Here is a 10,778-nt window from a genome sequence, read left to right as displayed (position 1 = left end):
GCACCGAAAGAACGTGGGGGGGGGCATAGAGAGACACCTGAATACAAGATTGGAGGTTGGGGGGAGGGAGCTTGAGATTGGAGAACTGTCAAGGCATTTTCAGCTGACCTGCTTTCATACTTTTTTTTTTATCTCCGTGTCTTCATGAGTTCATTCAGGAGTCATGTTCAGTACATGTAGCCATGCTTCTTTCTGGTATGCAAAATGGCATCAGAGGTAATCGAACGAGAAAAGAGCAGAGATTCTTGCAGTAACAGAGAATGCGACTCATTTGCATACATATTCTGCTCCCTTTTTACTGTAGCCTCAATAGTCTTTGGCAGGGGCATTGTTAAGGGGTGGTCCAACCCTAGGGATGGAATAGGAATTTGATTCAGTTTACATTTAAAAGTGAATCTACTTAATTTGAACTTTCCAAAATAATAGGAGAGCCAAAACACAGCCATCCTTCAACATTTGCCCTTCTCCAAATTTTGCAATGCACTTGTCCAGACAAGCAATGTGTAGAAAAAATGCACAGGCTATGGTAAAGTGTGCATTAAAATGCATATATTAGGGAAAAATAACACACAAAACTGCATTGTATTACAGAAAATTGCTTAATAACAATGTATATATTAAGCAAAATTGCATATAAAATGTTCATAATAAGAGAAATTTGCAGTAAAATCCTGATGAATTTTCATGACTTTTTTTAAAAAAAAGACAGTGATGTAGAAATGTGGAGAACTGAACTTAAGACTGGAAAAATGAGAAACTGAGAGAATCCAAAATTGACTGATTTGCCCATCCCTCCCAAGCCCAAGGTGTTATATTCTGGGCCGTAGACCTCCTGTTCCTCCCACTCCTTTTTTTAAAAAAGCTTAATTATTATTTTTAAAAAATTGCTTGCAGGGCCACTGGGCATGCTGCAAAGCACAGTGCCAGTGAGACCCCAGACACCTACCATTTGAATTTGATCCAAAGCTCAAATGTATAAGATACTATACTATGTGTATCTATACACAGACATTAGCATATGCAAATTATATGCAAATTTGTGCCCTGGTCTTTTAAGTACCAGCAATACCCCTGGTTTTTTGTTTTTCTTTGTGATCATGTAGTGGCTAATTCAGAAGTGCAGGTCCCTTCATGATAGTCACAGCCACACACCCTTCCCCTTTTTTTATTTTGCTGCCAGGTTGAGAATGCAATCCTTGTTAATGCCTTCCCACACAACAACAAACCAATCAGCATGAAAAGGCAGAGTGTTAGCTACTGAAAAGAGTCTTCTCAGTGGCTGCTCCTCTCCTTTTACTCTGATTGGCTCCAATCAATCAGCAGGAAAGGACAAGGAAGCAAGTTAGTAAACTCTTCTCCGTGGCTACCATATTCCCCATTCGTGCTGATTGCTTCGTAAGACACTAGAGATACTGGGACCCTACTGGGACCCTGCTGGGACCCTGATCCCAAAAAAGTAAAGGGTCTAAGACCCCCCCAAGACCCTGGATTACTACACCCCTGCCCATAAGCATCCTCTCTCACCTGTAACGCATTTATCCTTATTGTCCAGTTCCTACCGCCCATGCAAACATTTCAGTATTTCAGCTCCTTGTCTTCCAGTAATTGCAACACTTTTGCCCTAACTAATTTTCTTTTGATATATTAAGCCAATATGTGAAAAAGGGGAAAAAAGCTTATATCTAAAATTACATTTTATTACAGGGGTGCCTCTATGAAATATTCCCTAGATCTAAATCAGCCCTTGCCAATATCTAAACGAACTGCAATTTACATCACACTGAAGAAAGAAGTTCTGTGGCATTTGGGACAATTTTCTAAAACTTTCTGAAAACAGCAAGAAACTGTTCAAGTTTGTCAGCTCATTAACCAGTCCAGATAGCTGTGCCTTGACAGCAGCTTAACGTGCAGTCAATAGAAGATAATGATTATGTACAGGCCCGTCAAATTCCAGAGGAGTAGCTGTGTTAATCTGGCAAGCAAACACACTCAAAAAGAGTCCTGTGGCAATGCATATACAAGATAAGCACTGCAACCATACTGCTCTGTTAAAGTATGCTACACTGCAGTCACAACAGATAACTAACATGAACAGCTAACAATAAACAGTGCACACCTGCCATGTGCATAAAACTCAGCACATATGCGACTCTGGGCACACAGAGGGGGTCTTCAACGGGTTCTACTGAATTTGTTCAGCCACTCCTGACCCCTCTGTAGGCTGCTCCCACAGAGGGCATGAGTATGCACAGTTTCATGTGAAGAGGGCTCTGAGGGAGGGGTAGATGAAAGATCATGCTGACTGTTGATACCACAAGTGCTAGACTCTCCAACCTTAAGTTCCAGAAGAACTATATCTAATTATCATCTGGCCTACACGCACACAAACACAAACCAGAAGATACAAATATGGATATAGAATGAGATACGAAACTTACAGTGAAGACAGTATATATAAGAACTGAAGAGCATCTATTCTCAACTGATGGACACATTTTGCTGCCTGAGGTGGTACAGGAACCTACCCCTTCCTCCCCAAAAATCATGGTGCATAGTACCTAAGGTTGGTCAAGGTATTTTGACACCCAAGGCCGGGGCCAGCCCCAGCCTGCCCCAGCTCCTGGCACTCCCCTTCCGCAGTCCGCAGCAGGATTGCTGCCACGGATTGAAGGGCAGGAGCTTCAGACCGCCCACCATTCCCCCGCTTCACCTACCTTTCGCTCTGCTGTTTTTTGCAGCTGTGCACACTGCGTGCGCAGGTTTACCATCAATCAAGATGGCGGCCGAGGGTTCCCTAAGGGGCTGAAGCCTCTGCTGCCATCTTGGCTGATGGCATGCACGCATCAACCAAGATGGCAGCAGAGGCTTCAGCCCCTTAGGAAAACCTCGGCCGCCATCTTGATTGATGGCAACCCTAAGTTAAGTATGTATTAATGCCCAGCAACAAGAACCAGTGATACTGGGAAGAGATGTAATGGGGGCACAAGGAAAAATTAATGTGGTGACCAGATGACAGCTTGGCAGAGAGACAGAAGCCATGTTAACAGAGGCTGAAGAAAACAGGGTGCAACCTGTTATTGAGCCTAAGGTCACCATAGCAACCCTTGGCAGGCCTGCTGAAGGAGACAAACTGTATCAAATGGTCTCTGGGGAAGAGGCAGAGCAGTTCAGGGAAGAACTGAATAGGGATACAAGTTTGAGGCAAATAAAGGAGCAAGCCCTGACCCAACAGATTCCTTTCACTGACAAACTGAGGAATCAAATTGTGTGTGAGAATGGGATTTTATATAGACTGTGGATGCCTGCTGAGAGAAAGGATGAATGTGAACCAGTGAAGCAATTGATAGTACCTAGCAAATACAGAACCAGATTGCTAGAGGTAGCCCACGATGTCCCATGTGCAGGACATCTGGGAATAAAAAAGACCAAGAGGAGATTGGCTGCACACTATTATTGGCCAAATATCTCCAAAGATGTAAAACAACATTGTCTATCTTGTGGTATATGCCAAAAGGTGGGAAAAAGTGTAGTAAAGACTAAGGCACCCTTAAAGCCCCTTCCTATAATTGGACAACCCTTTTATAGAGTGGGAGTAGATTTGGTGGGCCCTTTTTCCAAACCCACAAGGCATGGCAAGAAATATCTATTGGTGGTGGTGGATTTTGCCACCAGGTACCCAGACGCGGAAGCATTAAGATCCGTAGAAGCCCCTGTAGTGGCAGAGGCTTTGTTAAAAATCTTTATGAGGCTGGGTTTCCCTCATGAAGTGCTGACGGATCAAGGCAGTGTATTCATGGGAGAAGTGATGCAATGTATGTGGAAGTGTTGTGGTCTAAAACATCTAAAGACCACCACTTACCATCCAGCCACTAACGGATTGACTGAGAGATTTAATGGGGTTCTGAAGGGCATGTCAGAGCTTGGAAAAGTTACTTTTTTGAACTACAACTCCCATCAGCCCCAGCCAGTATGGCCACTGGATTGGGCTGATGGGAGTTGTAGTTCAAAAAAGTAACTTTTCCAAGCTCTGGGCATGATAAGAAGTTATGTTCAAGATCACCCACAAGACTGGGATGAACGTTTGGGGTGCTTCTTATTCGCGTACAGAGAAGTCCCTCAGGAGTCAACAGGCTTCTCACCCTTTGAACTCATGTTGACTAGAAAAGTGAGGGGACCCTTCGAACTGTTAAAAAATTCATGGGAAGGAACCCTGGGAGAGTACAAAACATCTGTAGTTGATTTTGTATTAGACTTCCGCAGCAAATTAACATCGATGATGGAAGCTGTACAAAAGAATTTGAGTCAAGCTCAGGAGAAGCAAAGTTACTGGTATGACAGAACAGCCAGGGAACGTGTGTATGATGTGGGAGATATGGTTATGGCATTCATACCCAGGAAACATGATAAATTACAGGCTAACTGGGAGGGACCATATACCATAAGAGAAAAGCTTGACACAGTGACGTATGTAATTACCACAGTATTAGAGGCATTAAGAAAAGCAGGGCTAACAATAAAAGCTAAGAAATGCCAGTTCGGATTGAATGAGGTCATCTATTTAGGACATAAGGTGGGGAGTGGGAAAATAACCCCCTTATGGAGCAAAGTTGAGGCAATACAATCATGGCCTATCCCCTTAACAAAGAAACAAGTTAGGGCATTTTTAGGTGTGGCTGGATTCTACTGAAAGTTTGTGAAAATTTTTGGGGAAATAGCGACCCCCTTGCATGAGCTGACAAAGAAAAAGTGTGCTGAACGTGTGGTATGGACAGATGAATGTCAAAAGGCTTTTGATCTTTTGAAGCAAGCGTTGTGCCAAGGACCTATATTAATAGCACCAGACTATGAGCAACCATTCATCGTGGCTACGGATGCGTCGGACCTCGTGCTGGGAGTCGTCTTGCTGCAGGAGAGAGGAGGCACCAGACATCCGGTGGTGCTGCCTAGCAGGGGGATCTATTGAGATCTGTGCTAGAGCGGAGAGAGAAACCATAAAAAAGGACAGTCCGGACTGGTGGAGTCCCTGGTGGTGCCTAGTGAAAGGCAGTAGCCACGAGCAGGTAGGAACCTGACAGGGAGAGCCAGGGAAGGGCGTCACAAGCCTCCTCTGAATTAAAGTAACACCTGATCTGGGATGATTCCTTTAAATGCCATTCAGCAGTTCCCCTCAGGAGAAATCTTTCCTATAACAGGGCTGCCTGGACAAAAGTAATCTGATAATGAAGTGAATCCCACATGAGCCTTTTGGAAAAGGACATTGACTAAAATGTATTTAAAATGCAGCCCCTTCCTCTCATATCCCCCTGGGCAGAGAAATCCTGAAATCTGTGCTCATAATTAGTTTCATGTAACACAACCACTCAGGTAAATTCACATGCATTTACTACTTGTCTTCCAGGTTGCTGATCCATCCATTCCTAATTACCATAAAAAATAAATAACTTTTTGCTTCATCTGACAGCAGAATGGAATCTCCCTTCCACATCCGAGGTTTCAAAAGCTCACCGCTGTGTTTGATGCACCCAATATTTAAAGTAATTTCAACTGGTTTCCAACAAGTGTTGTGTGTTTTTTTGGAACTACATGAGGTGCCGATACTCATATCTTGATATATCTCAGATAAATTGTAAAATGCCTCCCCCACCCCTCCCCCTTTTCTATAGAATTTGTGATTAACTTTTAATAAAAAGGGGGGAGAAGAATATGACTTGTTTTGCAAGATAATCATTTCATTGCAGTGGAAAATAAATAATTGGTTATGAAGAAAGGAAGGAAAGATGAAATAACTGATGTTATCATTATCCTAAGGGGAAAAAACCCTCAGAGCCCAGTAGGGCTATAATAGTCAGGAAAAAAATATTTAATCCTTGATTTTTAAAAAGACACTTTTGATTCCCCAAACAGATCCTACTGTTGTGTGCCACCCCAATCTTCGAGCGGTGAGAATCTCCAAGGAACCCTGCCAATAGTGTAGTGGCAAATTCAGACGTGCAGGGGCCCATCGTGTTAGTCACAAGCATGCCTCCCCCCTTTTCCTGCTGGGTTAAGAATGAGATCCTGTTTGAACCTTCTCCCACAACAACAGATATCCCTAGTGTTGGAAGTGGAGCAAGAGCAACTCCTCTTTGGGTTCTTTTGTTTGTATTCCAGCAGGAAGATAGAGTTACGGTTCTCCAACTGGCTAGGGTTGCCTACCTTTACCTGTGCTCTTTACCTAGCTTCCTTCCATTGTAAACTGATATGCTTAGGGAAGCTGACCTGCCCCTCCTTCCTTTGTCTTCTTCTTTGACTGTCTGAGGAGAGAGGAGACATCTTTGTCTTTGCTCTCTCTCCTGAGCCATGAGGGCAATACCCAAATCTGGGCATTGCGCCTCCAACTTAATTAGTTAGAACTAGGTATGCCTTTCCTATCTACTATGTATTTCTATAAATAAAGTATCATTTCTTATTTTACTAAGTCTTAAGTCTCAGTGATCGAAATGCAGAATGAAAGCCTGCTACTTAGGTAAATACACACACTGGCACACATGCAGCTCAGACGTCTGAGCATCTCTGCAGACACACACACATATATATTTCCATAACACTTTGTTACGGAAATATGTACATATATATGCAGAGATACTCAGTGATCTAAATGCAGGGTAAAAGCCTGCTTGTAAGGTAAATACACACACTGGCACAGGCAGTGAGTATTTCTAAAGGAGACTTTAGGTGCGAGAAAGAAAAGCAGAACAAAATATAGGAAACCATGGCTGAAGAATCAACACTTGACAAGCATCCCAAGGCTGGCGAAGGACAATTATGCGATTTGGAGTCTCTGAATGATGGCACTTCTGAAAGGGGAGAATCTGCATGGAGTCCTGACTGATCCTGAACCCTCAGCAGTGGATGAAGGAGCCACTGCCTCCTGGAAGCGTAAACATGCCAAAGTGAAGTCTCTTCTTATTTCTGCTTTATCAGATGAGGCAGTAAATGTTTGCATGGGCTGTAGGAATGTGAAGAAATATGGGGAAAGCTTGACAAAGTGTATCACAGAAAATCTAAAAATCATGTGATGTTTCTTTATAAGTCATTCTACACGCTGAAACAGTCTCACAGAGAGGATCTGAATCACCCTTTCCCAACCAGTGTGCCTCCAGATGTTGTTGGATCACAACTCCCATCTTTCCTGACCATTGGCTATGCTGGCTGAGGCTGATGGGAGTTGTGGTCCAACAACATCTGGAGGCACACTGGTTGGGAAAGGCTGATCTGAATACACATCTAGAGAGATTTACAAGTCTGGTCCGAGAATTAGAAATGTGGGAGATCATTAGATGAAAATTTACAAAAAGTCATACCCCTGGCCTCTCTAAATCAATGTTTATATAATGACTTGCATCAGAGCTTGGAAAAGTTACTTTTTTAAACTACAACTCCCATCAGCCCCAGCCAGCATGGCCACTGGATTGGGCTGATGGGAGTTGTAGTTCAAAAAAGTAACTTTTCCAAGCTCTGACTTGCATACCAGACAGATCAGAATATGGATCAGATTATGTCATATCTGAAAGATCAGGACTATAAAGAGAGACAGGAATAAGCTCTGTCTGAAAAAGCAAATTTTTACTGTGGGCACAAACAGTAAACGAAGGCAGGATAGCTGAGTCATGTCCCGAAGCCACAGCAGGGTACAGACAAATAAAGGAAGAGTTGCTTCAAATGCAAATCTCCTAATCACCTTCAAAGAGATTATCCTAGAAGAGAAACAGGACAAAGAGTTGATTTTAAACAAATGCAAGCTGGAAGAAAAACAAATAGCCAAACAAAAGTGAAGCATTCCAGTTACTATGTATCTGATGGAAAGAATGATGATTATAAAACCAGATTTTTAATTGACAACAGTTGTACTGCACATTTAATAAATGATAAAAATTTGTTTAAGAACTTAAGCCCTCATACACAGAATGTAATGACAGCATCAGGAGACATTTTCTGTTCTCAAGGAATAGGCATGGTGGAGTTACTTTGCAAAATGCCAGAGGGCACCAGAGAACTTGAATTGAAAAATTGTGTATTTGTTCCAGCATTTAAAGGTAATTTAATAAGTGCCACTAAAATAATGGAGCTTGGAGGTGAACTTTTTTTAAGTGACAAAGTTTGCCAAGTTTTAGATGAAGGAGAAGTATGTTGTACTGCAAAATTGAAAATGGACTTCTGCATTTAGAATATTTTGAAACTATGCATGCAAATACAGCCAAAGAAACCTGTGATTCTGGATGTTTACATGTTTGGCATAGAAGAATGGGACATGCCAGCTTAGCCAAAATCAATGCTCTAGAGAGCGAAAATTTGGCTAGAGGCATTAAAGTTGGACAGTGTAAATTAACAGAAAAATGTGAATGTTGTATAAAGACAAAAAGTGTGAAACCAAAATTTCTTAAGAAAAGTGAAAGGAAAACTACAATAACCTCTAGAATTAATTGACACTGACCTTCGTGGACTGCTATCACAGGGCAGAAATTTATACATGCTCACTTTCATAGATGATTATTCGAGGTATATTACAATGTACCTACTGAGAGAGAAAAGTCAAGTACTTCAAAACTTGAAGGACTATATCAGAATTGTGTCCAACAAATTTGGCAGAAAGCCACAGATTATAAGATCCGACAATGGAGGAGAATTTGTGTCCAGGGCTATGCAAGACTTTCTATGTGGGGAAGGCATAGAACACCAGATTTGTTTATACTACAGAACAAAATGGGGTCACAGAATGCATGAACTGGACTCTTGGACAGATGATTCGTTCTATGTTGGAAGATGCACAGTTACCACAGAAATACTGGGGGAAAGCAGTGGTTACTGCCACCTATCTGCAGAACCAACTTCCAGCAGCTGCAACCAACAAAACACCTTTCGAGCTATGACATGATCGGACACCAAGTTTGTCTCACCTTTGTGTATTCGGCTGAAAGACCTTTGTGCCCATCCCGAAACAAGAGGTCAAAATTTGACAAAACTGCCAAGTAAGGAATTTTCATCAGATATTCTTCAATGCAGAAGGGATACTGAGTCATAGATCCAAAAACTGGTGAAGTTGGAGTATACAGAGCTGTCCACTTTGATGAAGGACAGTGTGCACACCAAGCAGAAGGAGCACCATACCAAAGAGATGACAGCAAAATAGAAGAAGAAACTGAGCTATTCTTCCACAACAGAAGGGATCACAGTAATACATCAGCAGAGGAAGAGGAGGAGTCTGAGCCAGAGGAGGCATCAGAGCCATAAGGGGCAGCCAAAGCGCCAGCACCCAGAAGCTCTGAATGCACCAATAAAGGTATACCAGCAGAAAGACTTGCTTACTTCATGAGATATGAACTTCAAGAGCCAGAGACCTGGAAAGAGATTGAAGCCTTACCCAAAGCTGAAGCTGAGAGGTGGAGGCAGGCAGCCAAGGAAGAGCTGAAAGTTCTACACAAGAATAAAACTTGGACACTGACCAAGCTTCCTCAGGGAAGGAAAGCTGTAGGCTGCAAGAGAATATTCAAGAAAAAGTCAGATGCTGAAGGAAACGTTGAGAGATACAAGACAAGCCATCAGGAAACTTCTATATATCAGCACTGTTACCAGGCCAGATGTGGCGGTAGCAGTGGGATACCTGTGCAGAAAAAACAGCTCGCCAACCAAGAAAGACTGGGAAGCAATCAAGAGAGTGGTGATATATCTGAAGGGCACTGCAACCATGAAACTAAAGTTGGTGGCTACCCAAGATCCCAAACTAGTGGGATATGCAGATGCTGATTGGGCTGAAGACACTACAAATTGAAAATCCACCAGTAGAAAATATTTTACTATGGTGATTCAGTGATCAGCTGGGCAAGTAAGAAACAAGAGACTGTAGCACTGTCTTCCACAGAAGCAGAGTATGTCAGCTTCTGAAGCAAGCAGACAATTGACATGGCTACTTGAACTGTTCAAGGATTTAGGCATCTCTATACCTGGGCCTGTCGTGATGCATGAAGACAACCAACAATGCATCAGACTCATGGAGTCAGAAGGGGTGAGTTCACAAACCAAGCACATAGACGTGAAGCACCATTTCATTAGAGATACCTATTGCAGAGGACTGCTCAAGATGGAGTAATGTCCAACTGAAGAAATGACTGCAGATGCTCTGACAAAGGCATTGAGCAGATACTGCAAGCTGTGAGACAAGATGAACCTTGTTGGCTGAACCAAACACTTGTTGAGAAGGGGTGTTGGAAGTGGGGCAACAGCAACTCCTGCTTGGGTTCTTTTGTTTGTATTCCAGCAGGAAGACAGAGTTGGGGTCCTCCAGCTGGCTAGGCTTGCCAACCTTTACATGTGCTCTTCTCTGCCTAACTTCCTTCTCTTGTAAACTGATATGTTCAGGGAAGCTGACCTGCCCTCCTACCTTTGTCTTCCTCTTCGACTGTCTGAGGAGAGAGGAGACATCTTTGTCTTTGCTCTCTCTCCTGAGCCATGAGGGCAATACCCACATCTGGACATTGCACTTCCAACTTAGTTAGTTAGTTAGTTAGAACTAGGTATGCCTTTCCTATCTACTATGTATTTCTATAAATAAAGTATCATTTCTTATTTTACTAAGTCTTAAGTCTCAGTGATCGAAATGCAGAATGAAAGCCTGCTACTTAGGTAAATACACACACTGGCACACATGCAGCTCAGACGTCTGAGCATCTCTGCACATAACCCTTTGTTTTATATATATGTGTGTGTGTGTGTGTGTGTGTGTGTGTATATATGTATGTATA

The sequence above is a fragment of the Rhineura floridana genome, chromosome 6 (assembly GCF_030035675.1).
Source record: "Rhineura floridana isolate rRhiFlo1 chromosome 6, rRhiFlo1.hap2, whole genome shotgun sequence".
Lineage (NCBI taxonomy): Eukaryota > Metazoa > Chordata > Lepidosauria > Squamata > Rhineuridae > Rhineura > Rhineura floridana.
This window is presented reverse-complemented; position numbering follows the sequence as displayed.